Source organism: Gigantopelta aegis, unplaced genomic scaffold (genome assembly GCF_016097555.1).
Source record: "Gigantopelta aegis isolate Gae_Host unplaced genomic scaffold, Gae_host_genome ctg2974_pilon_pilon, whole genome shotgun sequence".
NCBI lineage: Eukaryota > Metazoa > Mollusca > Gastropoda > Neomphalida > Peltospiridae > Gigantopelta > Gigantopelta aegis.
Window position 1 is genome coordinate 88,267 of NW_024533124.1, and position 27,556 is coordinate 115,822.

Here is a 27,556-nt window from a genome sequence, read left to right on the forward strand (position 1 = left end):
GTGATTATCCATGTATATTGATGGCATGATTAACTGTCGACTTAGTTCATGTTGTGAATATAAACATTATCCATGACAAATGGTTGGAGGAAAATCAGCACATTTTCGTCTGCTTCAAGTTAATGGAGGCAAGCCTTGTTATCTTTGTGAACTAAGATCAAAAAGATCATCTAAACCTTCTAAATCTAAGGTATAATACATTATAGTTCATCAGTGTTGCATAATAGTTAATAATAATAGGAACTACACAGTGACTTATTGACACCTGATGTATTACATAAAGATATAACAAACCCACTAGATAAAGATCAGCAGGGACATATATTAGATAAAGATCAACAGGGCCCCCATTACATGAAGATCAGCAGGGACCACCCATTAGATAGAGATTGGCAGAACACCCATTACATGAAGATCAGCAGGGACACCCATTAGATAATGATCAACAAGGACACCCGTTACCATGAAGATCAGCAGGAACACCATTAATATAGATCAACAAGGACACCCCTTACATGAAGATCAGCAGGGACACCATTAGATATAGATCAACAAGGACACCCATTACATGAAGATCAGCATGGACATCCATTAAAACAGTCGTTAGTACAAGTCGAAGAGTATCAAGATGACTTTGAAGATGATGACTTTGAAGATGATGAAATGAAAATACATATGCTTCTGTTTTTGAATCACACAAAGTCACACTGCATCGTCTGTTGAAACCACACCCCTTCATAATCAAGGTGATTGTTCTGTCCTGTCTTCTAATACTCATCAACCCTCAAAAGACCACACCCACTAAAAATGATACTTCCGCTTTAGAATACCACAATGAAAGTCCTGAGACTCATTTAACTTCTGAGTCTGAGTCTGAGATCCAATCAAACAAAGAAAAAACTCGATCTGCTACTTCAGAATCAGAGCATCTTCTAGAAAACAATCCAAAACTCAGTCCTCTCCATGCAGGCATTCTGAGATACAATCTCCTGAGCATGAATCTGGACATTCTGAAACCCAAGTCATTTCACTAGAGAATAATACAACTGCAAATCTTGAAGACCCAGCTACTGAAAGAATATCCTGAACCCAATCCATTCCAGACAAGCATGCCAAGACTCAACCTCAGTCTGAGCATTCCCAAACACAATCTGAACATTCCATCTTAAATCTTGAAGCTACAGAGAAACATCCAGAAACCCAATCCACTCATGCTGATAATCAATCTCTTGAACATCAGTCTGAAAAATCCTGAAATATCTAACCTCACCTGAGCACTCAGCTCCAAATGTTGAAGGATCAAAGGAAAATACAGAAAAACCAATCGACTTCAGATGAGCATGCTGATATTCGTCTGAAAATCCTGAAACGTCTACTTCACATGAGCACTTAGCTCTAAATGTTCAAACATCAAAGGAACATCCAGAAACCCAATCCACTTCAGATGAGCATGGTGATATTCAGTCTGAAAATCCTGAAACATCAACTTCACCTGAGCACTCAGCTCTAAATGTTGAAACATCAAGGAACATCCAGAAACCCAATCCACTTCAGATTAGCATGCTGATGTTCGGTCTGAAAAATCCTGAAACGTCTACTTCACCTGAGCACTCAGCTCTAAATGTTGAAACATCAAAAGAACATCCAGAAACCCAATCCACTTCAGATGAGCATGCTGATATTCAGTCTGAAATCCTGAAACGTCTACTTCACATGAGCACTTAGCTCTAAATGTTGAAACATCAAAAGGAACATCCAGAAACCCAATCCACTTCAGATGAGCATGCTGATATTCAGTCTGAAAATCCTGAAACATCTACTTCACCTGAGCACTCAGCTCTAAATGTTGAAACATCAAAAGAACATCCAGAAACCCAATCCACTTCAGATGAGCATGCTGATATTCAAACCCCTTCTGAGAACCATCTATCTCTAACAATGAATTATTCCACATTGCATCCAGTTTAGTCCATACAGCACTGACAGGAGCAATGAAACGAGTACATAACAACAATGATATTGAGAATGAACCATCTAATAGTTCTTTATTAGAGAGTGATAGTGAAATAAGAGAATACTTGCAGACAATATTAGATAGAGCTAAGAGCTATGTCCCAGAATTTAGTTACTAATAAAGAAGAGATAGTTCATACAAAGCTGGTCAAGTTGAGAGTGAAGTGTCACTATCTCAACATCATCCATCAACTTCAAGCTCATCAATGATTTAGACAATTATGGAGCAGACAATGGACGTAAAAGTCGACTTGAAGAAAGACAATATATTGAGACATCAAGTCAAGATGAAGAGCAGCACGAATCTGAGTTTATTGTACGGAATGGGTCTGAGTCTCCAGATCATAAATATTTAGTAACAGTCCATCATCTTCCAGAATAGGATCTAGTCTAACTAATAGAACATACAGTGCATAATAAATTTAATAATTCAATTAATATTTAATAATAGAGTATTGTTAGCAACCTTCAGATGTAACTGCTTTATAATTAGCTAAAAATGGTAATCTAATACAATTAACTGATGTTATTGTAATGTCAGTTAATGTCATCCAATGATAAAACATTATATTCTATTTATAAATTAATAATAATATCTACAATTATAATAATGATGGTAACTTTATCTAAATAATGCTTAGAATCATCATTAAGATTATTAGTACACTTATAAAAACAGTCTCTTCTTTTATTGGATTTGAGGGAGGATCATCAGTTTACTGCACTCCATATATTATTAGTACTGTATGTTAACTGAAAGTGTTGTCTTTGTTCAAATTTTCCATTGTTAGGATAAATGTAGCTATAATAGACACACTGTAATAAAATATCTCTAGTTGATCCTTGAGTAAGACAAGTAAACTGATGATACTGTAGCATTATATAATGCTACAACATTATTTACATCTGTATTAAGAAGTAGAGCATTCCATCCACTCTCTATATCAGTTACTATTGGTAGATGCCATTGTCAATTACTAGTTTATATAATAATATAATGTACAAGATGATACTCTACATAACTAATCTAATGTGTATCTTTCAATATATGTAATATAATAGAGTTTGACAGAAAGTACTACTGCTAACTGAACTGTATTACTTAGAGTGACATAATATGTAAGTCTCATGTCCATACTCTCATACTCTCATTATTTCATATTTAAACTATACAAATTACAAAGAACACAAATAATATTAATATAACAAGATATGTAACTTTAAAATAAATCATACATTAATTAAATTAATTAAATTGAAGGAGTAATAAATTGTCAATATTCTTCATCTGGTAATAAATATTACACAACTCTCTATGACACAAAAGGAATATATATAATAATATATGGTGTGGTTATTGATGTACCTTCCTTTTACTGCAGGGACCATATCTATACATAAGATATATGATAACAGCTAAATATTATTAATAGTAATAATATACCAATGATAATAGCAATAATCACTATATAAAGAGAAAGAGAGAGTGAGGACTTATATATTACTATTATAATAATAGTACCTGCTATAATTTTTTTGGATTAATATCATCTCTGGTATCATCTGTAGGTATGTCTGTTTGTTGATGGAGTCACTGGTGTTTGTAGATGATGGAGTAATCTCTGTCAAAATAATAGATAAATATTGAGATGGATCTATTGTCTACTTTCTTCACTCACCAGTACAGTTAGTACCAATATATCCAGTACCACTACAATTACATGTGTAATTATCAGGGCAGATAGTAATACACATAATCCTCCATTTTGACAAGGCATATCTCGTAGACAGATATCTGTCAGATCACATCCATTACATGTAGCATTAACAACTTCACCAGGACCACAGGTATAGTTACAGACAACTGTGTGTAAAAGAAAAAAACGAATTTTTATATTGTACATTGCATGATACTCCATAGAGATCACTGACACTGGCTTAACTATTATTAATAACTATTACTCTACTAGACTATTAACTCACCAGTACAGTTAGTACCAGTATATCCAGTACCACTACAATCACATGTGTAATTATCAGGGGCAGATAAAAATACATGATCCTCCATTTTGACAAGGCATATCTCGTAGACAGATATCATTCAGATCACATCCATTACATGTAGCATTAGCAACTTCACCAAGACCACAGGTATAGTTACAGACTATATAGTATAGGATCAATATATTAGATATATACTAGTTTACTTACCACATGTAAGTTTAGTATCAGCACTGGCCAGCATAGTTAGTTGGACATGATGTAGTACACATATTATCAAGACCAAAGAATGGACAACAGACTACAGGACTATTTGATAGACATCTTCTTGATCCATGTTACAAGCAGAATTACAAGCTAATTAAAAGGAATATTTACAATCTATTCAAATAATATTATTAACTTACCTAAACAATGATTAGAATCACCACCAAGGTTATCAGGTACACAAGTAAAACAATCAGTTTCTTAGCATTGGATTTGAGGGAGGAGTACCAAACCATCATTAGTTACTGCACCTCCATGTACCACTTGAACACTCTACCTGAAAGTGTTCTCTTCGTTCAGCAACTCCACTGTTAGGAGTAAATGTACTATAATAGATACTCTACGATAAGTATCTCTAGTTGATCCTTGAGCAAGACAAGTATACTGATATGATAATACGTCAGGAGCATATGATCCTGCTCCATCTGCTTGAATAAGTAATTGAATCAACTCCCTCTCTATCTCAGCTACTGTAGGTAGAGGACATGATGTCTGTCCTATAGTTTATGGTAGCATTATATCAATATAACTGATGATAGAGTATAGCTTCATCTTTCTACTCACTGATTACTAGTACTAAATATGTTTACTACAATATATATATACACGAGTATGTGTTCATCTGAAGTTTTTATAACTGCATCTACTGTTTTCATTTTGTAAACGATATAATTGAATATAATATGGTTTCATAACATACCTTATGCCCAAATGTAGTAAAATAAAACTTATATTAGTTACTAAATCTAATAACACTTCCAATTATAGTCATGATATAAATTATGACATCATAATGGCAAAAGCATTAACAACAACACTAATATGTTTGTAATGATACAGCTGTTATAGGACACTAAATAAGATAACAATAATAACAATTTTTTGTAACAGACTGAACCAGTTTATAGTATAAACACAACAATTCAATAACATCATAATTACACAATCAACATAATTGATCTTGTTATATTATGATACTTATTATTGTTAATGTTGATAGATATATAAAGTTTGACATATGGAACAGTAGACTATCTCATGTCCATACTCTCATGTTTTCATACTTTGAAGTGAAATGCACAGAAAACTATAAATACTTTATAATATAAAGAATAGCAGAAAAGTGTCATAAATTAAATGTGTTCATTATATTATATTTTATTACTAATTAAAGTTGTCGAGATTAATTTTGGATTAACTTTTATATAGAATACAATAAATAAATATAATAATGTGGGTGTGGGTATATTAACATACCCTTTTTACTGCTGGGAACCCATATTTATACATAAGATTATAATAACAGCTACTAGTATATAATACTAATAGTAGTAATATACCAAACATAGTACCAATAACAATTGCTATTAAAGAGAGAGAGATAGTGAGGACTATATCATATTATTAAAGCAATTAGTACTGCTATAATTCCTGGTGGTGGTTTTTGGTCTGTTGTTGGATGGAGTCACTAATGTCATGGGATGTAATAAGTGATGTTGAGGGAGGAGGTGAGTATGAGGATGAAAGAGGTGAGGGAGGAGAGGGAAATGACAGAGTGGATGAGGGAGTAGTGGAAGAGGATAAGAGAACAGATGAGGGAATAAACTCTGTCAAAAATAATAGATAATATTGAGATGATCTATTGTCTACTTTCTTCACTCACCAGTACACGTTTAGTACCAATATATCCAGTACCATACAATTACATGTGTAATTATCAGGGGCAGATAATAATACACACATGGATCCTCCATTTTGACAAGGCATATCTTGTAGACAGATATCTGTGTCAGATCAACATCCATTACATGTAGCATTAACAAACTTCACCAGGACCACAGGTATAGTTACAGACAACTGTGTGTAAAAAGAAAAAAACGAATTTTTATATTGTACATTGCATGATACGTCCATAAGATCACTGACACTGGCTAACTATATTTTAATAAACTATTACTCTACTAGGGACTATTAACTCCCCAGTACGTTAATACCAATATATCCGTACCACTACAATTACATGTGTAATTATCAGGGCAGATAATAATACACATGATCCTCCATTTTGACAAGGCATATCTTGTAGGACAGATATCTGTCAGATCACATCCATTACATGTAGCATTAACAACTTCACCAGGACCACAGAGATAGTTACAGACAACTGTGTGTAAAAGAAAAAAACGAATTTTTATAGGGTACATTGCATGATACTCCATAAAGATCACTGACACTGGTTCTTAACTATTATTAATAACTATTACTTACTAGACTATTAACTCACCAGTACAATTAATACAATAGAATCCATACCACTGCAATTAATGTGTAATTATCAGGGGCAGATATAATACACATGATCCTCCATTTTGACAAGGCATATCTCGTAGACGAGAATCATTCAGATTACATCCATTACATGTAGCATTAGCAACTTCACCAGGACCACAGGTATAGGTACAGACTATATAGTATAAGATCAATGTATTAGATATATACTAGTTTACTTCTTACCACATTGGTAAAGTTAGTATCAACATTAGCAGTGTAGTTGTTGGACATGAGTAGTACACATATTATCAAGACCAAAAAATGGACAACAGGACTACAGGACTATTTGATAGACATCTTCTTGATCCCATAGTTACAAGCAGAATTACAAGCTAATTAAAAGAAAAAATTTATTATTCAAATATTGTATTATTAACTTACGTAACAATGATTAGAATCCAATACCAAGAACATTGGATATACAATTAAAACAATCAGTTCTTAGCAGTGGATTTGAGGGAGGAGTACCAAAAATCATCAATAGTTTACTGCACTCCATGTACCACTTGAACACTCTACTGAAAGTGTTGGTGTTTGAAAGTTGTCCATTTTAGGAGTAAATGTAGCTATAATAGATACTCCTACGATAAGATCTCTCTAGTTGATCCTTGAGCAAGACAAAGTATACTGATGTGATGATACAGTAGGATCATATGGTCCCCCTCCTGTGTCTGCATCAAGAAGTAGATCAATTAACGCTCCCTCTCTATATCATCTACTGTAGGTAGAGGACATGATGACTGTCCAGTCACCATTATTAATGGTGAGTAGATAAGGAAACAGCAATGAAATACAATTCCACAATTTAGTAGACCTATCTATAAAGTAATTGAATATTAAGAATATAATAGTCATTAATAAGTACTTACTTATAATAAACAAGTATAAACAAATAGAAAGGGATATCGACCCATAAATAATTATATTCAATGTACTCATGACTTTTAATTAAACATGTTAGTGGTCTTCATAATCATTACTCATTATCATTAGTAATTAGAGGAGTAACCCCCTGAAATAATAGTGATGAGTTCATTCAATAATTCATGGTTCATATAGACTGGATTGGTCATAATAGTAGATTCTGGAAAAATAACAGTATATATGAGAGAGTACTTACCCATCCCAAACATTATCATTGATGTTATCCTCAGTGCTATTGTTACTATAGCCAACCATCATTGCAAGTGAAATGTATTTTGGTTTCTAACTTAGGGACTATACACTAACAAATTATGTAATAGTGACAATGAAATACTAACATATATAATTGCCACATTTTAGTCTTTAAACATTTATTAGTTCTAATTAACATGATTAATCTCTTATTTTCATAGAGAAATTTTGTATAGGATCAATGTTTCCTTTAATACCAGTTCATATCTATAGTAAAAAGAAATTAATGTTATTAAGTGGTAGATATAATAATAATATATAGTCCTATAGTTATTAAGTGGGTAGATATAATATAATATATAGTCCATAGTAGTTATTAAGTGGTAGATATATTATAATATATAGTCCTCTAGTTATTAAGTGGTAGATATTGCTATTATATATATAGTCCTCTAGTTCACATATTAAGTCACTGCAGATTTCATATTCATAAAATGATCTATCTTTTGTATTTGTTATAGCTTATAGTTCTTAATATCATTATTATTATGAGAGTACAAAACAAGTACCAATAAATTCAACATTATGTCAACATTATAAACAATACTGGTACATTGTTTACTAGATACCTCAACTTTACACATATCACATAATTATTATAAGTAGTAAGTATATAATGTTAATGAATGTATCATGCTAACTGTCTTCTTATCAGATGTAAGTAAATTGTTGTACTCTGTATTTACATAGTTAATTGTGTCAACAATTATCAGATTACCATAACGAAAAATCACTAACAAAACAAATTGACATTTATATTTTATAAATATGTTCTAGCTCAATCACAATATCATTATGATAGATCAAACAGTTGAATGAAGAGAAGTAAATCTTCTCTTTAGAGCTATTAAGAAAATATAATATATTTATTATACAATAATAATAATAACTAATCCTGATTTATCATCATCTTTTAGAAAACATTAGTACAAGATCGAAACGAGGTACTTTTACTTAACTGAATGTTAGGATGTTATATGCTGGATGAAATAACCCTGTGTGTGTGTTTTGAGAGAGAGAAAGAGAAGAGAGCGAGAGAGGAGAGAGAGAGGAAGACGGAGAGAGAGAGAGGAGCTAGTCATAGAAAAGACAGGATCTACCTTCCTTAATATATACTGATCATAGCTGCAATAATTCCTAGTTAGGGTATGTCCCTCCAATTTATTAGTAATCACTGTTTGATAACAAACAGTTAATAATACATTATGAGTTTAGTTTAGAACCACAACCCACCTTGAGGGAGAAAAGAGGGAGGTATTCTAATAGTAAGTGAGCATATTCATACGTTGATGCTGAATGTGAATAAACTTTCCATAATTGAATGAACTGACTTGTTGATAACTAAATGATAATTAGATACGTCCTTTTAATTTAATTGTGTGTCCATCATTCCTTATCTGTCCATCCATCCATGTCCTACCTTTTCAGGTTTAATATCAGCTAAACACCCACTCATTCCATTAGTAATTACAGGAGTTTGACTCCTCCCTCTTCTCATGATGTTCCTTGCTCGTCTGTGACCTCTTCAATTGATACCTTCTTTCTTTTGATCTCTTTGGGCTTGTCTTGTGGTTCCTTAGCAACAGGAGGATTATCAGGTTTAGGAGATTTCTTTTTTAGTTGATTTTTTAGGCAGCAGATTTTTCTTTTCAGTAACAATATCATCTTGTTGTTGTTTAGCTTGCAAATTTCTTAACCTCCTACTCAAATTATTACTAATGATATATTGGTAGAGTCCATATAGTACCGTCATATATAAAATCATGGACAACTTTTCTCTTTTAATACACTATATTATTATCTGGTTCCCGTCTAATTAATGTCTTAAGATCTTGTAATGCTTCCTTTAATTGTTTAAGACTCTAGTATAATCATAATATATGAAATAGGCATGTACAGTATAACTTCCTAGCTATAGCTCTTACGAAAAGTCCCTTAATATTATTAGAGTCTAGCTCTAAAGCTGTAGTACAGCTGGTCTCAGCAGATGCAAACTATGTAGACTGAAAATAGAAGGTCATTAGTAGGTGGTGGTCTCTTACTCATTTAGTTTGAATAACAAAGGTGCTATGTTAGGTATATGGACTACTTCAAGTGGACATAATGAAATACAATGTGAATAACAGTCCCTATAGCTCCTTTGTGCACCCTAAAAAAAATGGACCAAATGGATAAATGAATGGACAAATGAATTGTACCTTTTGACCCAAGCAAATTTCCCTTTATTTTTTAAATTCTTCAAATTCATCAGGTTGCACCTTTTTGACCACTCCATTTAATGAAGTTGTGCTGGGTGATGGTGGGTGTGGTTTGGGAGACATTAGTACTATTCCGGTCCACTAGTTCCGAAGCCATTGATGTGATAATAACAGGAGAGGGGAGGGTCAGCAGAGGACACAGATCATTATCAGAATGGGTCCATTACTCTGAATTGATTGCGAAGTAGGAATAATCGTAGCATTAGTGGGAGGGGTTATGTGATTAGTAGGTGGAGCTACAGCGGACAAAAGGGCAGCAGTAACTCTGTCAGCATCAGGAAGACAGATTTTTTTGGAAGGAAGTCCCCTTCCAATTATACCATCTTGATCTTGTAGGAGAGGCTTTATCCTGACAATAGATATTTAAAGTTTAATACAACAATAGGTACATTGTTACCTCGAGGAGGCTTCAACTTGCCTTGTCACCGTCCATCCAATTCTCAGAGCTACCTGATAGTCGCTATAAGCTTGCGTCAGTTATCTATATGTATTTATATTATATAATAATAATATAATAATAATAATAATAATATAGTAACTGACTTCTCTATTGTCCTCCTAAGCTGATGCTCTCCCCATAAATGCCTTCAAATTAACTGATATAATTGTATAGATTCAGTTTGTTGCATCTGAGATAAGCGAAGTAACAAATCGCCATTTTTAAAATGACATGCTGCTCTGTTGCTAAGGAGTGTTGCTAAGCGAGTTGCGTACTGATCGTGTGGCTCTAAATGTAAACATTAGTAAACATTGTATATTCAGCTGATATTATGGGTGGAATACCTGCTTGTCAACTGTTGAATAGCTTAAAACAACCAACTTCATATTATTTCTCAGCCAGCACTGCCCTATTGTTTTCCTACGTACGAAATTAAATTATCTATACCATCATCTTTGAGAGGTTTTGCCATCTGAGATGCGTAAGGGACGGACTGGTGGCAGAGGGGTTGTGGTTAACAGGTGGGTGTGTCGCAGGGGACGTGTCCTACAGTGCCCCTCTTTACTTCTTCAACTGGCTGACTATTCCTTCTTTTCACTTCCTGTTTTTTTCGTTCAACAATTACTGCTTCCAATAATTATCTTTTTCTCTTCTTGCCTTTAGCTCACACCTTTGCTTTCATCATTATTACAGGGACTTCCTCCCTTCTGACTTGACTTATTAAGATAAATCTGCCTGCTCTTTTATTATCTGGGTTCTAATGTTTAAACTATTTCTAAATCTTCAATGGCTTCTTGTGTGGTTTGTTGAGTGCATCTGTGCCTGTTCTAGCTCGGGCCCCCCCAAGAAAGCCTAAATGACAAATAAAAAAAATAAAAGGATGATGGAAATAAGCACACACCACCTTTAGTAGTTAGTCGGTTTCTTTATTTAAAGCACTCTGACAGTCAGTTATGGACCCATATATTTTCAACTTTGAGGGAAGTAAGTGCGCTTGTTATTGATAAGCTGCAGCGATGGAATAAATTTAATACTACGAGTACTACATAGACCAGAGCCTGCTATCATAATCACTAGATATAAACGCCCATAATAAAACAGAATATTAGAATGATTATACAAGCCACACCCACCTCATGCCGTTTTTCAAAAAAAAAAAAAAAAAATCCTCCCTTTCTGACAGTCTGTGTTTATCGTTGATCACTTTAATTTTAGTCTCTATAAATAAAATACGAATAGACATCATTAATCTATTCTTTTATCGAATCATTTAACCATCCATGTAATCATCGCAGTACCCCTTTCACTTAGTTCTAATGAGACCTATTCTTTTTTTCTTTTTTTCTTCACTTCTTCTTCAACTCTTACTTCAGTATCATCATATTTATCCCAACCAGCAAAGTCAGTAGACTTGATATGATTAGATTGAGAACGTGTTTTGGTATATTCTAATAAATTAACATTTACATAATATAAAAATGTAATATGTACTTTAGCATTTGAGTTAATCGTGACTGTAGTACGAACTGGAGGTATGCAGTTTGATCTTCCTCCATTTTATCTTTGATGTCACTCTCTCTTGAGCAATTACATTCTCCCATTGGCCATCAATATTAAATGGACAGATTACCACAGTAAATGGACACATACTTAATCAATATCACTTTTTTAATTCTCTCCATTGTTCAGTAGATAATTCAGTGCTCTCTTTTTATTTTTTGATCAATTATTAAATAACTTACTATAATACTAATTAATAGTTAATTAATAGTTATTATATTGACATGTACCTGTTTGGTTTTAAGTTCTTGTAGTCTTTTCTCAGTAATGTCAATGAGGTCGTGGATAATAGCCTTCATTTCTTGATCTAAAATATAAAATATGACATTAGATAGTAACTACTGGTCTCCAGTGAGAGATGTGGTTTACAGTGACATACATCTTCGTATATTATACTATTTCTTCTATATCCCAAATCAGTACTAACACACACACAATATATGTTAAATGTATATTATCACCTGATATCACAAACGATGCACTAAAAATCAATAATTAAGTAATTTTAAAGGAGCATAGATTAGCATACATGAACAGCTGGATAGTTACCCTCAATACAGTCATATTGTCTCCCTTCTGACGAGTTATTACATTGACCATATAGTTGTAATCAAATGATCTATTGGAATATCCAGTACCAGCCGCCGCTGTACCAAAGTTAACAGCCATTTTACACCTGCAGCACACGTCTCTATAGCGAGACACGCCCACTTTAAAAGTTTAATTGATTGAAGTGAAATTAATAGTTTATTAATAATGAGTGATCATTAAATCAGATGTCTCTTCTGCTGATAACTGATCAGCAACTGATAAATATTTGTTTCCATTTAGAGCTCATTGGTAAATCAACGACATCCTTGACTATCAGATAAATTCGACTAAATTACCAACAGGAAGAGACTGATAATGTGGGGGTGTGGCTCTACATTAGCTGAGTCTCATTAATTTTACGATATGTCCATGCACCTCATCAACATTATCTAATGACTTTGATGATGAGACAGACATTCCTCTGTGTTTCTTGTAACATACTCTCTATATCTTCTCCTACAGAGGAATACGGATCTTTAGATGAACTAGGCGTGGTCTGGAGAGACAGTATATGTACTAGTCAGAGAGAGAACTTGTTACATGACGTCTTCCTTGTCTTGTTTTTGAGACAATAGAATAAATCCACTAACTCTAGAGTGTCTAATAGAAAGGATCTATCCATCTATTTTATCCATTCATTCCATTTAAACTTACAATGATTTAACTTTACTTTTCTCTTTCTTTACTTTTTTAGATACTTTGTTCAAATTTCTGTTCTAGATGTAGTAAATGTATCATTCAATGTCCTCCTTCCATCCTATTATAGTCCTAATATTTATTCATAAACAATTATATACTTGATCTGAATCTGACTCTTTAGGTTCAGCAAATATAGCCCACCGACCATTTCTTCCAGAAACTATAGCTTTGTTTGTTTTGTCTATAATTATGATATATTTATACATATATAATACTTATTTACTGTATTATGGTGAATCCTCTCCTGATTCCTGAATAATCAGAATATGGTCAGGTGGCAATAATGACGGGGAGAGACCTATTAATATGCCCCATTAATTATTTACACTGTACATATGTAATATGTACATTTCTTTATCTCCTCGTATCATGTTCAGTGTTTGTACTTTTTTACGACAATCACAGCTGATCCTTGTCCCTAAACCTGTGATGATAATTATTATAATATTAATTAATTACTAATAAATGTTTCCTTTCTTAATTGATTGTTTTTCATTGCAGACTTACAGTCCATTTGTTTTACTTTTTTCACCTAATTAAAATAATTATCAAGGATTATTAAAGGGACATACTTGATGCACTTGAAAAGTTTCAAAGAATACATTGCAAAACTTGAAATGATTTTGAGGCATAATAACTATTCTTCCATTTATGTTAACGGATATTTCCCTCGATAAAAGTGGGGTGTGTCACAAAACACGTGACAGCAGTTAACACTGAGTGATCGCAATATGGCTTCTATAAAGGGTCCTCAATCAGAGCAAACAGATACTGACACAAAAAGAATGGAGTCTTTTCAAGCGCTGGAGAACTTCGACGTGTTCAGATAGCTAACGAAGGAATGAGTGTACTCCTGATTTCAGTCTAAGAGAAGCTGAGGATCTCTTTGGACAATCTATGTTTGTGGTTTTGATGTAACAAGTGTGGACTTGTATGTTATATAACTGTTATGTAACCTTAATGTAAAGGTCTACATGTATTTGTTAAGGAATCCTAAATGAGCTGTTTAATTTATAATAATATATTTGTTACTCTTAAACTTGATATAGCGACAATGTGTTAATATTTATTGTCATTACACTATGTACGCATTTCTAGATTACAAGGACCACAACTCCAACGCAGGATATAGTTTTGTGGCTTTAGTGGTAAGTTATCATTTTTTAATTTTAAAACGGAAAGGTGTTATATTCTAAAGAGAACATGACTGTTATATTACTGTAATATTGCACTTACCCAATAGCTATCAAATATAACATAGAAATTATATTTATATAATCTTTCCATTTTCATAGAGCACTGATGTCTTTTGAAGATGATGAGTTAGACAGAGCTTATAAATTGCTTGAACTCAACAGAAAAATTCTGTGACATATACTCTTAGTTTTCTCTCGTTCAAAGTCGTCTACTGCACAGCAAGATCTCATCTCCGTTCATGAGAGGCCCTATGTAGACGTACCATTAATGCAGACTGCCTCGTTTTTTGAAGGCGTGGATTCTAGTGTTTCCTCAAACAAGGTTTACTAGCTATGTTAAAGGTGGCTATATCTTGCGTAAAGCGTGGAAATTCATATGAGAAGATATACGGTAGCTGTTTGAGCAGCTGTGTCAAACACCTAGTCCACTATGCTCTTCATGGAAGTGTCTCCTGTTGATCGCCATATGGGACAATCAAATGATGATCAGAAAAATAAAGGTAACAAAAGAGGAGGAAGGCTTCAGAGAAGGACGTGATGCTCTAACATCAAGTCTACCTGGATTGTTAACTGAGTTTGAAGAAGGATTAGAGGGTCTGGAGAAAGATTTAGTGAAGTTAACCTCGATGAAGAGTTGATGAGAAATGCAGATGATGAACAGACACTCCCAATGTCCAACGTATACTAATGGTAGTAGTGGTGGTATCGATGAATTGATTCTGAGAAACAAGCGGTATTGTCTCCTGACAATACCAACTCGTCTATTCAGACATTGGATGATGATGATGCTCGTCCTGCTCGGCTAGCTTGTACTTTGGATATGGACTATTGAATGTCATTGTGTCTCTTACCCGCCAAAACTTAATGAAGTGGCTATTTATTTTATGTGGTTTCCATGGCAGCCGTAAAGTTGGCCTACAAGCATTAGAGTATGCTAGTAATAGTCCAAGATATGACAGTCAGCTCCGTTATCAAGGTAAGAGTGTGGTGGTGGTCTTATGATCCCTATCTCTTTATGTTTAAGGTTTTTCACTCCTCTGTACCGATTACAAAACCATAGTAACGTCCATTTTGTTCATTAGATGGTAGAACACAAAGATAGGCAGGTAATATAAATTAATTAATAACGAGTGTGTTAATTAATTATTATTAGTTTTTCTATTAAAGGGGCCTGAGGAAGCATCTCGACTACTGAAAGAAGCAGAGGCTTTATTCCCAGACTCTGCCTTCTTTTTATACTGTCAGATTCAAATCCATTTATCTTAGAGTAATAATGCATAGTATTTTTTTACTCCATCTTTATAATTCTGTGTATTCTGAATTAGATAAGCTTTGGAATCTTATCGCTAGTGCAGCTGGTTCCTCTCTATGGGACAACGGGAAATTGAGCATATTTGTCTCTTTGAGAAAGGAGGGATCCATCTCCTTAACTGCTCATTTACGGACGCCCTTCCATGTTTTTATAAGGTTATGCCAATCATTATAGGCGCTGTTACTTTGCTGATTGTCTGTCCATGTTTTTCTTGTTTAGCTATCCAGTTTTTTGATTATCATAACATTGATTTTTTTGGTGTATCCATTCGACCAAGACCGAGACAAAGATGGTCGTGCTTTGTATGTTTTTATTTACCGCCTATTTAGAGCTGCTCTTGTTGTCTGGGTATGACTGGAGATTTAAAACAACCACGTTAACTATTTTACAAATGAATGTGGAAAGTATAGTGAATAGAAAGACATACAACTTGGCGAATATCGCGCTAGAAAGATGGAATGAATTGCATGGACTTATGGTATAAATGGACAGATACAATAGAATGGATCGATGTGATTCACTATTTATTATTATTGTAGGCAAGTGTATATCACAAAATGGGCCTACTCCATTATGGGAAATAGAGATTGACATTGATGTTAATAGAAGTCATTTATTTATGGAGGGCACTACCTTTCTGCTCAGAGAGACCAACTTCGTCTACTAGACATGGTAGATCATGCTAACCTCTGGCCAATGTAATCCCCTTTCACCACGGCTTGAGAGCTTTATTAAAGGGGGTGTGTCCTCATCTGCGTTAGATAGATTAGAGATGCTGAAAGAGTATCCCCAGACAATTAATTTAGTATTATTTTGTGGTATATAGATTACAAGATGCTGCTAAATTTGAGCAGTAACTATTAAACATGACAAACATAATTATGTCCTTTGCTCTCTATGAACTTGCTATACTACATATTACAAGAGATGAAGTAAGTTTATTATAATATAATAGTATTATAATATTATCTTCTTTACTATATAGTATGCTATATGCAAGGCTATTGTTAACTCATCTAAAAGTATTGTGTCCATTTCTGAATAGTGTATGTCCATTTATCTATTTGTTTGTCCATTAGGATGCATTCTCTGTTATGAATTTGACAGCTCGACTCAATTTAAATACATTTCTGCTATGTCATTAGTCAAATAATGAGTGGGCGTTGCATCACATTAATAAGACTCCACTGTGAATTCTGTGAATTATAACTTTATAATTATTAATATTGAGTAATCAACTTGGTGCATTTTAATTTTATTCAAATTTTATAATATTCTTATATCAATTTATAATAGCTGCAGAAACACACGGTCGGGCAAATGAGATCCAAAAAATCTTTCAAAGTATCTTTGTCATTTTTTAAATTCTTGTCCAATAATTTCTCAATATTAGATTTCCCTCCCTCCAGACAAAAACAAAAGTAGGTGTGGTCATCATGCATTAATAATTGTCTGTTCAATACACCAATGATCTATACTGCTATCATAACGTTTGTTTCCTCAACTCTTTAAAACTCATAGTGGGTGTGTCTGTTAAAATGGTCTTAGCTCTTAATAGTTGATCTTGATATTGACCTAAAAATAAATACAATGAGGTCATTATTACATCATTGTTATTAACCTTTTCGTAAAGTTTATCTAGTAATGATAAGAGATATTGTCTGATGTCATGTTGTCTCTCTAATCCAAAGAAACTGTGCGTGCTTGTTCATGAAGAATCTATTTACAATAAATTATCTATAACCCACCTCCACATTGAGCCACACCCACAAGATGCAGTACCTTTATCCATTTTTCTGCTCCTGATTCTTGTCTCTCTAGTCTAACTTTAATTTCTAGTATTTTACTGCCTCTCCATTTAATGCCCACATCATTTGTACATTTAACATAGACATCAGTACGTACTTCAGGGGGGGAACGTCTTCTCTGTCCTACTTCCTAATAAATTTAATATATCTATATCATCTTTTAGAGGCCAAAATATTCGCCATTCCCAGACATTTTTGATGTTATGAACTCTCAATTCTGAATCAGCAGTAATAATATTATTAATAATTACTAACTATTATTAATGTTATTCGAATATTAATTAACTAGTGCGGTAGTCACGTGATTTTCAGCTGTTTATTAAAAAGGGTATCATCTTTCTTCTCTGTCAGCACTGGAACTCGACGTTTTAAAGCTCGGTCTGTTATCTACTATTCTTGTAACTTATCTTTGATTTCTGAAACAATATAACAGAAAGAAAACGTTATATTTTTTCATCTTTTTTTTTTTTTTTTTTTTTGAAGAGGGTTAGTGTCCACCAGTTTTGGAGGGAAGGAGTTAAATATCAAGATGGGACTAAGTGAAAGTAGCTGTTCGTGTACGTCCATTCAATAACAGAGGTACATTGTCACATGACATGTACATATAATAATACAGTGTAATATAGAAATTCAACTTGGAACAAAGGCAGTAGTTTGATATGGAGGGTAATCAGACTATATTGGATAGTGCCCAAAGTGAGCAATAATTAGAGTTGTTGTAATATTTCATGTATTTTATTTTAATTATGACTAGTGCCAGGGAAAGGACAAAGAAAGTAAGTGAAGATTAAAATTTACAGTATATGAACCAAAATTTCTCTCTCTCTCTCTCTCTCACACACACACACCCACACACAACTCACATGTACTCACTCACTTAAAGACATTTGCCTTTGATCATTGTTTTTGGTCAATGGATCCAAAAAATAGAAATTTGCTAGTAAGTAAAAAGGTTGTTACTTTTTGATATTACTTGTTTGTACTAATAATTAGGTCAGGAAAGATGTTTTTGGTGCACTACAGGGACAGACATTTTAGAGAACTCTTTGAAGATGTACAATGCTTTATCTTTGCATATGGACAAACAGGTAATGGACACATTGTGGTTAGTACTCCCTCTGTAACAATGAGAATATATTTGGTCATTTATACATCCATTCATCATACTATGTATCCATTGTTAGGGTCGGTAAATCATATACTATGATGGGTACAGGCTCTGATGAGCCACTACTAAAGGGTTAATACCACGATTTGTGATGCATTGTTTTGCTAAGATATTAGAAGTAAGTTTTGCCACACCCTATTGTATTAATTATTACTTATAGTTTGATGATGCCAAATTCTCATTTAAAGTGGAAGTGTCATATATGGAAATTTATAATGAGAAAGTACGAGATCTTCTCTCTGCTAAAGGGTAACTTATACCTGTCTATCTGTCTGTCCATTTTGTTTTGTCTGTCTGTCCATTTTATTTATCTATTTTGTTTATATTCCTATTTAGTGGTAAGACAAACACTCAAAGTACGAGAACACAAAACTCTTGGACGTCTGTTGAGAGTCTGTCTAAACTTGCTGTGACATCATTCAAGATATATCTGATCTCATTCTGAATGCAATAAATCTCGAACTGTAGCTGCTACACAAATGAATGCAGAAAGTTCTCGATCTCATGCTGTCTTCTCTATTGTCCTTAACACAAACACAATTTGATGCAGCTACTTCGTACTTGTATATTTAATATATCTATCTATCTCTGTCTGTCTGTCTGTCTATCTGTCTGTCCTGTCTGTCTATCTGTCTGTCTGTCTATCTTTTGTCTGTCTATCTGTCTGTCTGTCTATCTCTTTTTTCTTTTATAGACTGGACTAGAGAGAGTTAGTAAAATTAGTTTGGTTGACTTAGCTGGTAGTGAGAGAGCAGCTAAGTCTGGTGCCTTAGGTGACAGGTTAAAGGAAGGAAGTAATATTAACAAGTAAATGTTTCTATTTTATTATAATTTATTGTAATTAAATATTATCTCTTAGATCATTGACCACACTGGGTATGTTCATTTCCACTTTAGCTGATATTGGTAATTTGTATGGTAACCTAATTGTTTTAATGACTATCTTTCTAGTCGGCTGGTAAAAAGCCAAAAAATGCTTATGTACCATATCGCGACTCCACCCTAACATGGTTATTAAAGGTATTTTTAACCCCTTGTTGTCTCAATATATATGTGTTCTCCTATTATAGGATAACTTAGGTGGTAATAGTAAGACTGTTATGGTTGCTACTGTTAGTGCCCATGCTGCTGATAATTATGAAGAGACCTTATCTACATTACGTTATGCTGACAGAGCTAAACGTATTGTAAATCATGCTGTTGTTAATGAAGATGCTAATTCCTAAAGTCAGTCAGTATGAGATATAGGGATGAGTCTAAAGGTTTTGTACATGTTAGATTGTACTAGAATTGCGCGAAGAAGTAGAGAAGTTGAGACAAATGTTGTTAGAGTCTGGTGGGTGTTATGGATGGAATATTAACAGCAAAGAAATGACAGAGTTACGTGAAAGATTACGTATTAGTGAATCCTTAATGACTGAAATGACAAGTCATGGGAAGAAAAATTGAGAGAGACAGAGAGACTACATCAAGTAAGTAATGAGTTACATAGATGGACTAATGTATAATGGATGATGTTATTAGGCTAGACAAAGGCTCTAGAAGATATGGGATATCAGACAGCTTCTGTATTGGAGTACAGACTGATAAATATTATTTGATCAATCTCAATGCTGATCCTTCAATGAGTGAACTATTAGTTTGTTATTTAAAGGAATATACTCGTATTGGTAGACCTGACACAGCAGTACCACAGGTAAAACCTCCTTGTTAATAAAACCACACCTCTTTGACACGCCCACTCTAGGATATTCAGTTTACGAGGGTTAGGGTATAGCTAATGAACATTGTATTATAGAATTAGTAGATGGAGACGTCTTCTTAACTCCATTAGACAAAGCTATGTAAGTTACTGTAAAAATGTATATAATTAAGGTGTGTTTGAATTAGATTATAAGGAATTATAATATTTACTTTGTCCTCTATTGTCTCTGCCTCCTCAGACAAGAGTCAATGGTCGTATCGTCACAGAGAGAGTCCGATCAAACCTGGTGGGCTCGAATATTTAATGGGTAACATCATCTTTATCGTTTGAGTTGTCCTAATGTGCTGTGAGACTAATAATGAAAATGAAGAACCTGTTTATGAATTATGAAGAGCTATGAAAGAGATCTCTTGTTAATGAGTTAGCAGCAGGTGGGTGGAGTCAGACTGTTAAAAATTATAAATGTTACTATTTGTTACAGATCTATTTATGCAACAATGCAGAAAAAGTTTACAAGAAAACACAAATTGAAAAGAAGTTTGCAGTAACAAGTTGCTTACAATAATATTATATGTTGTTATCAGGTGCTTTAGAGGCTCAGAGAGAAATGTATGAAAAGAAGTTAGCGGACCTTCAGACACAACTTCTGAATCATCAACTCTGTGTCTCCGTGTGGACCTCGACAACAGAAACCTTTACCTTACGTGAGTACAATGGATTGAATGGAGAAGTAAAATGGACAGATAGTTTACGGGTTGTATCTCTTTAGGTTAGAGGAGGAATGGAAGATCAAATCGTGAGAGATAATGAACACTGTGTTACTAGCTAACCAACTTGTAAGAGAAGCTAACCATGTTATCAGAAGCACTTCATAAGACAACACACTTTAGAGTGACATTGACTGTAAGTACATTACCATGGCAACTATTAGCATAAACACTTGATCCATTTATAATATTCATCCCATTTTTAGATTCCCAATCATTTTTAAGTCCTCGTCACACTTGAGTTCTGAAGAGAGCCTACAAGTATAGATAGCTATACGTGTTATCCACAGACAAAGCGGTACTGGACTCTGTCTTGGTCATTAAATACTCTCGCTGAAAAGTGTTAACTATGAGAGATATGTACCAACGAATTGAAGAGGGAGGACCTGTGCCCCCCTTTATTGTAGGTGTGGTCTTTATGTATCCATTTACTTTTTGTATGCATCCATTTTAGGATGATAGTCCTGGACCTGATCCATCTTTGATTTAGAACACATTCATTATTGGGTGTGGCTAACATATTTTTAGAATGTATTTTTCATGTAGTCCAACATTGTATGATGCACCTATTATTGGACCTACTGGAAAGGTATTATGTAATGACTCCACTCATTACATCATTATTACATCATTATTAGGTATGTGGGAAACTAAAACTGGCTGTTCAATGTTTACCTGGTAAGTTAATAACAGAGTTGAGTATGATGTGACCACACTCTTACTTTCCTCATTAGCAAACTCTGAGAAAGAGCGTGACACTATGGATGATGTTGACATGGGTGTTTACGTGGAAGCCCCTGAGGAAATAGAAGAATTAAGACCAGGAACGCACATTACTGTACAAGTCTCAGTCATTGAAGCGAGTGGTCTACCTATAGCATATTCCTCAATTTGTTCTTCAGTATAAATTTTGGGGACAAGAAGAATCCTTGATAATTCCACCCCTGATTCCAACATCTGGACTTGAGTCTCGTCCACGTTGATGGCATACATCAGTTTCAACATTTGTCAAATATTTAATGTGAAGTTACTGAAGATTCTTAGATTATATTGAAGATGGAGCATTAGCTGTTGAAGTATGGGTCATCGAAGAGTGGATTTTTTAGATGCATCACCAGAATCAGGTCAGTCATAAAAATACTATTATGTTATTCTATATATCACCCCACACAGATGATGACTCAAAACGTCCTCGTTCGCTTTCTGAGAGATGGAATGATTGTCATCAAGAGGTTGGAGTTGTGGGTGGAGATCATGGAACTCATGATCAGGAGAATATTTTCCTGTAGAAAATGCAAGCAAAACCTGAGGTCAGAAACAGGAGAAAATTTCAAATTAGACAGGTACTGAAGGGGAGTGGCTACTTTTAATTGATCTATACTTATAGGGACAATCTCGTCGAATTCTTGTTTTAAAATAGGTCAAGTTCCAAAATCTGGGAATGGGGCCTTAATATGTTGATAGTATTACAAGTATAAAATGGGGGATGGTCTATTTACGTAATCGCTATGAACGAACCATTAGATTCATATCCAAGAATCAGATTTAGAAAGGTGGTTACTTAAAAGTGATGTTTTAATCACTATTTGTAGATTACGTAATAATGGAGCGATGCATTGAGTATCGTCGAGAGTTTTAGATACTGAGGTCAGGAAGATCATGGAAAAGAGAGATCGTAATGAAACAGACACAGTGAAAGAAAATGAATTGATAGATCATGGACAATGCTACAGGTAAGATAAATGGACACATAGATAGATAGATAGGTAGATGAATGACACATAGATAATAGATAGGTAGATGAATGGACATAGATAGATAATAGATAGATAATAATGACATATAGATTAGATAGATGAATGGACACATAGACAATGTCTTTATTTGTTTAGTGGGAAAGGATGCTGTTGTCCAACCTAAAGCTGGTTCATGTGTCCCCGGTGCTCCTACAAACTGGCAGTTAGCACCTGGTATGAATCTCGAGTTCCAGGTAGGATTTTAGACCTCACAAGTACCTATGTATTATAACTTAATATAATATATAGTATGTTATATTATAGTAATACTGAGATGAAGAAGAAGGTAGACCATAACTGGATTAGTACATACTGGAGAATGTTAGGAGAGAAACCAGAGAACATGATACCTCTACCAATTATTAAACAGAAGATCATCAGTAAGAAGGATTCTAAATTATCGAATATTGTGTCATATTCTATTCTAATTATCTAAATGAAAATATTTCCTTTCATTTAGCCTGTAGCTGTAGCATCTTGGTATTCTACCGTTTCATGTATACAACATTCTTAATAAAGTACTGGAGCTAATGACAGAGTCTATTGCTGTTTTGCGTATCGGAGTGCTTTTAAAAAATCCACCTGGTATCAAATTAGTTGCTAAGAGGATTATTGTTTGAGAGTCTATAAAAGAATGGGATTTGGAGCAAACTATAATGAAGCATTTACACGAGTATGTCCCCTGATAATTATAAAGCAACATGAGTACTTTGTATTAATGATATTAATTAAAGATACTCCCTCTTATTACAGGACTATCGTCACAAGCGTGTGAGTTTATGTTTGAGGTTGTTACTGAAATCCCTAAAAGTGAGGGATTGAACCTCCTCCAAAAATACCAGCAAATCCCTCTTTTGTTGAACTTGAAGAGATGAGAATGCTGTCGACAAATTTAAAACTGAATGGCTTCAATAGCTATGTACTTTGACTGTATAGATTTAAACAAGTCCAGTGGGCATTCTGAAACCCACACCCATTTAATTTATACTATAGGAAGTAGCTTTGGAAGGAGAATTAGCAAAGTCTGGCAAAGCATTAAAGAAAGGTATACGTTACATTTAACGAGGGGCTTCACCAGAGCCATATAACAGTCAGTATCTATATATATTGTGATATATTTATAATATTGTGTATATTATATATTGTGTTAGATCATTTTATTTTAGCCTCAGTCACTAAGTAGAGCTGACTCAGGTATTGTGTACCGTAGAACTGAGACTCCAGAACCTGATGTAAGAAAAAAATCTAACGTATAAATAGAAAATAATAAATTAGAATATATCCATAATACTCCTATTTAGCATGTATTATCTGAATTTGTGACCCATACACCTCAAGGACCTGTGGACCAGTACACCTCAAGAACATCTGGGAGATTCTGTGACCAGTACACCTCAAGGACCTCCGAAGAGATTCTGTGAAGTTAGTACTCACACCTCCTGGAGAAGCCCAGCCAATCATATCTTGATGAAGAATTACAGTCCACATGATACTCAGGTGACCTTCCTGAAGTCAATGTATGAGGCGGGGAGATGGTGAAGGTGATAAAAGTGAAGTACTGAAGTAGCATCATCTGTTGACGAGGCCAAATTTGACACACCTCCAAATGATAATTAAAACCTATTGCTCAGAGACCCAAGAATTAACTAATGAAGAAATACCTTGATGAACATTTTGTCTTTGTAACAGGTGGAGGTGATGGTGAAGTGAGACCAAGGTGAGGATGAGCCTGGAGGTGAGGTGGTGACCAGAGGTGAGGGTGAGGCTGGAGTGATGGGGAGGCTGGCAGTAAAGATGAAAGTGAAGTCGTGGTGAAGGTGAAGGTGATAAAGGAGGGATGAAAAATTTGTGAAGTTAAAGTAAAGAAGTGGAAAGTATAGTGACAAACAAGAAGAAGAGAGATCATCACCAACAGAAGTTAAGTCTAAGACAACATCAGAAGTAAAAAGTATATCATAATAGTTAATGTATTAATTTAAATATATTATAAATAAGATAAAAAGGTATAACATATAGTTAATAGTATTATTTAAATATATTATAATAAGATAAAAAGGTATAACATAATAGTTAATAGTATTATTTAAAATAATTATATAAGATAAAAAGTATATCATAATAGTTAATAGTATTATTTAAATATATAAAATAAGATCAAAAGGTATATCATAATAGTTAATATTATTATTTAAATATATTATAATAAGATAAAAGGTATATCCTATAGTTAATGTATTATTTAAATATATTATAATAAGATAAAAAGGTATATCATACTAGTGTTACTAGTTTATTTTAAATATATAATAAGATAAAAAAGTATATCATAATAGTTAATAGTATTATTTAATATATTATATATAAATAACAGGTATATCATAATAGTTAATAGTATTATTTAAATATATTATAATACATTAGGGATAATTCACCAACACTAAGTAACTCATCAGAGAGTAGTGAGCATCTTCTGGTAAACCACAAGCTCCAGAATAAAAACTAGGAGAAAAGGTATATCATATATACTATAATAATAATTTAATAATCGGAGAAACAGGTATATCTAATATAATAATAGGAGAGAATCTATATAATAATATAATAATATATAATAGAGAACAGGTATATAATAATATAATAATATATAATATAATGAATATTGGTTATTATAGGTATGGTAGAAGTATCTAATTGGTTTTAAGATGGTGTGTCAAGTTTTTATTGGAGAGACTGACTTCGCAGCTGGAGAATGATTGTTGTGTGCCTTAGATCGTCCTCAAGGTAATTGAGGGTGTGGTTAATGATGTTGTAATCAATCCTCGTTACAGGTAAACACAATGGCTCTGTTAAAGGAGGTAAATATTTTTAAATGTAAAAGACAAACATGGTATCTTTGTACGAAGATATAAATTATTCATGAGCCTTCTTCTTCTTCAACAACTCTTACTCCGTCTGCTTCCTTCACACCAGGGGTCAACCCTCGGTTACAAAACCTTACTCCTTCCCCCTCAAGTTTCCAAACGAAAGTCCAAAATCGGCTTCTCGTATAATGTCTGCACAACTCCCACGAAAAATATCATATCTGTCTCTCATTTTGTACAATATTGTCTGTTGCGCCAATATAGCAAAACGACCAATTTATTAATATCTGTTATTAGATATAATTTGTATTATATTATTAGTTTATTTCTTTTTTGGGTATTATGCCTAATAAGTCAACAGCGTTAATAATGATAATGTTATAATAGACAATTCAAACTTCAAATTTTAGTTCAATTTTAATTTTTGTCATACACAGTTCTCTCCTAATAACGTGGGACAAGTTTATTTTATTTACAAGTTTTGAGAACTTGGTCAACTCCTTTGAGATTTTTTGGGAACTATCCTGGAAATCATACATGTTAATGAATATCACTGTTATCTGATCAAATCAAATACCTTCATAACATTCTAAAAGTTGTGAACTGGTCCCATTGAGAATGTCCTCATTTTTAATTTTAGCTTCTTTTTTAATTTTAGGATGTTTCAATTAATGAGCAAGCTGACTGTGATGAGCCATATAGGGAACGCAAGTATAGTAGGATTTAATTTGAGTGAAGCAGCAAATTGCTTCTTGCTATTTCAAGACTGTCCTGTATTCGAGTATAACAGACCTTAGGGAAGAGAGCGCGACTGACATCACACACAACACAGCACACCTCACTCGGCATAACCGTTGATGATGAGATGAAATGTGGATTTGATAATATTAATTCCTCCAAACAAAATGCTGCCTTGTCAGATCTATATGTATAATAGAATGTACATGTTCTCCTAAACTTACTGATGTTGTTGATATTAAAAGATCAGCTAAAATGCAGAACCAGCTGTTCATAATCTGCCATTGAACTAAAAACATGATTAGAATATTATATTAATATATTATTATTATATACATTTCTAATAGTTATGTAGTTCAGTAATGGCAGATAATATATCTCCCTTTGCTTTATAGACAGCTACTTCCTCTTCATATATAAGAATAATTAGTAGGTCTTTCCTCAAGGATTGTCTTGTTAAAATTCTATAGCTTGGTTCATATCTGAATTAGACAAACAATGGATGGCATGAGCAATATCATGGACCACACTCTTGTTTTCCTTCCATTATTTACGTTGTAATCGGTTAACTCCGCTTGCTATCAGAGAAACGTTTCTGAAGACATTGCAGTGATAGCTATGGACAGATAAAAATAAAATTGGGATGAATAGCTTGTGAAATGGATAAAATAACAAAGTCAACTGGGACATAATGTATAAATTACTTCTGCTCGTTTAAAATATCGCCAATATCTAGAGCAGCTGGTATAACTGTTCATGAACGAGCCAAACTAAAAAAAGCTGAATATTCAATCACATGTTTTATAAATAAAGTACCTTCATCTCCTAAATTTGGAGCCTAATTGTCTAATAACTCAGTACCCAAAAAGA

The 27,556-nt window shown here is 33.6% G+C and overlaps 1 pseudogene; it reads left to right on the forward strand.

The window, feature by feature from the left end:
* LOC121391797 overlaps positions 1 to 24,319 on the forward strand; it is a 28,968-nt pseudogene extending 4,649 nt beyond the window's left edge.
* Positions 24,320 to 27,556: the final 3,237 nt, after the last annotated feature.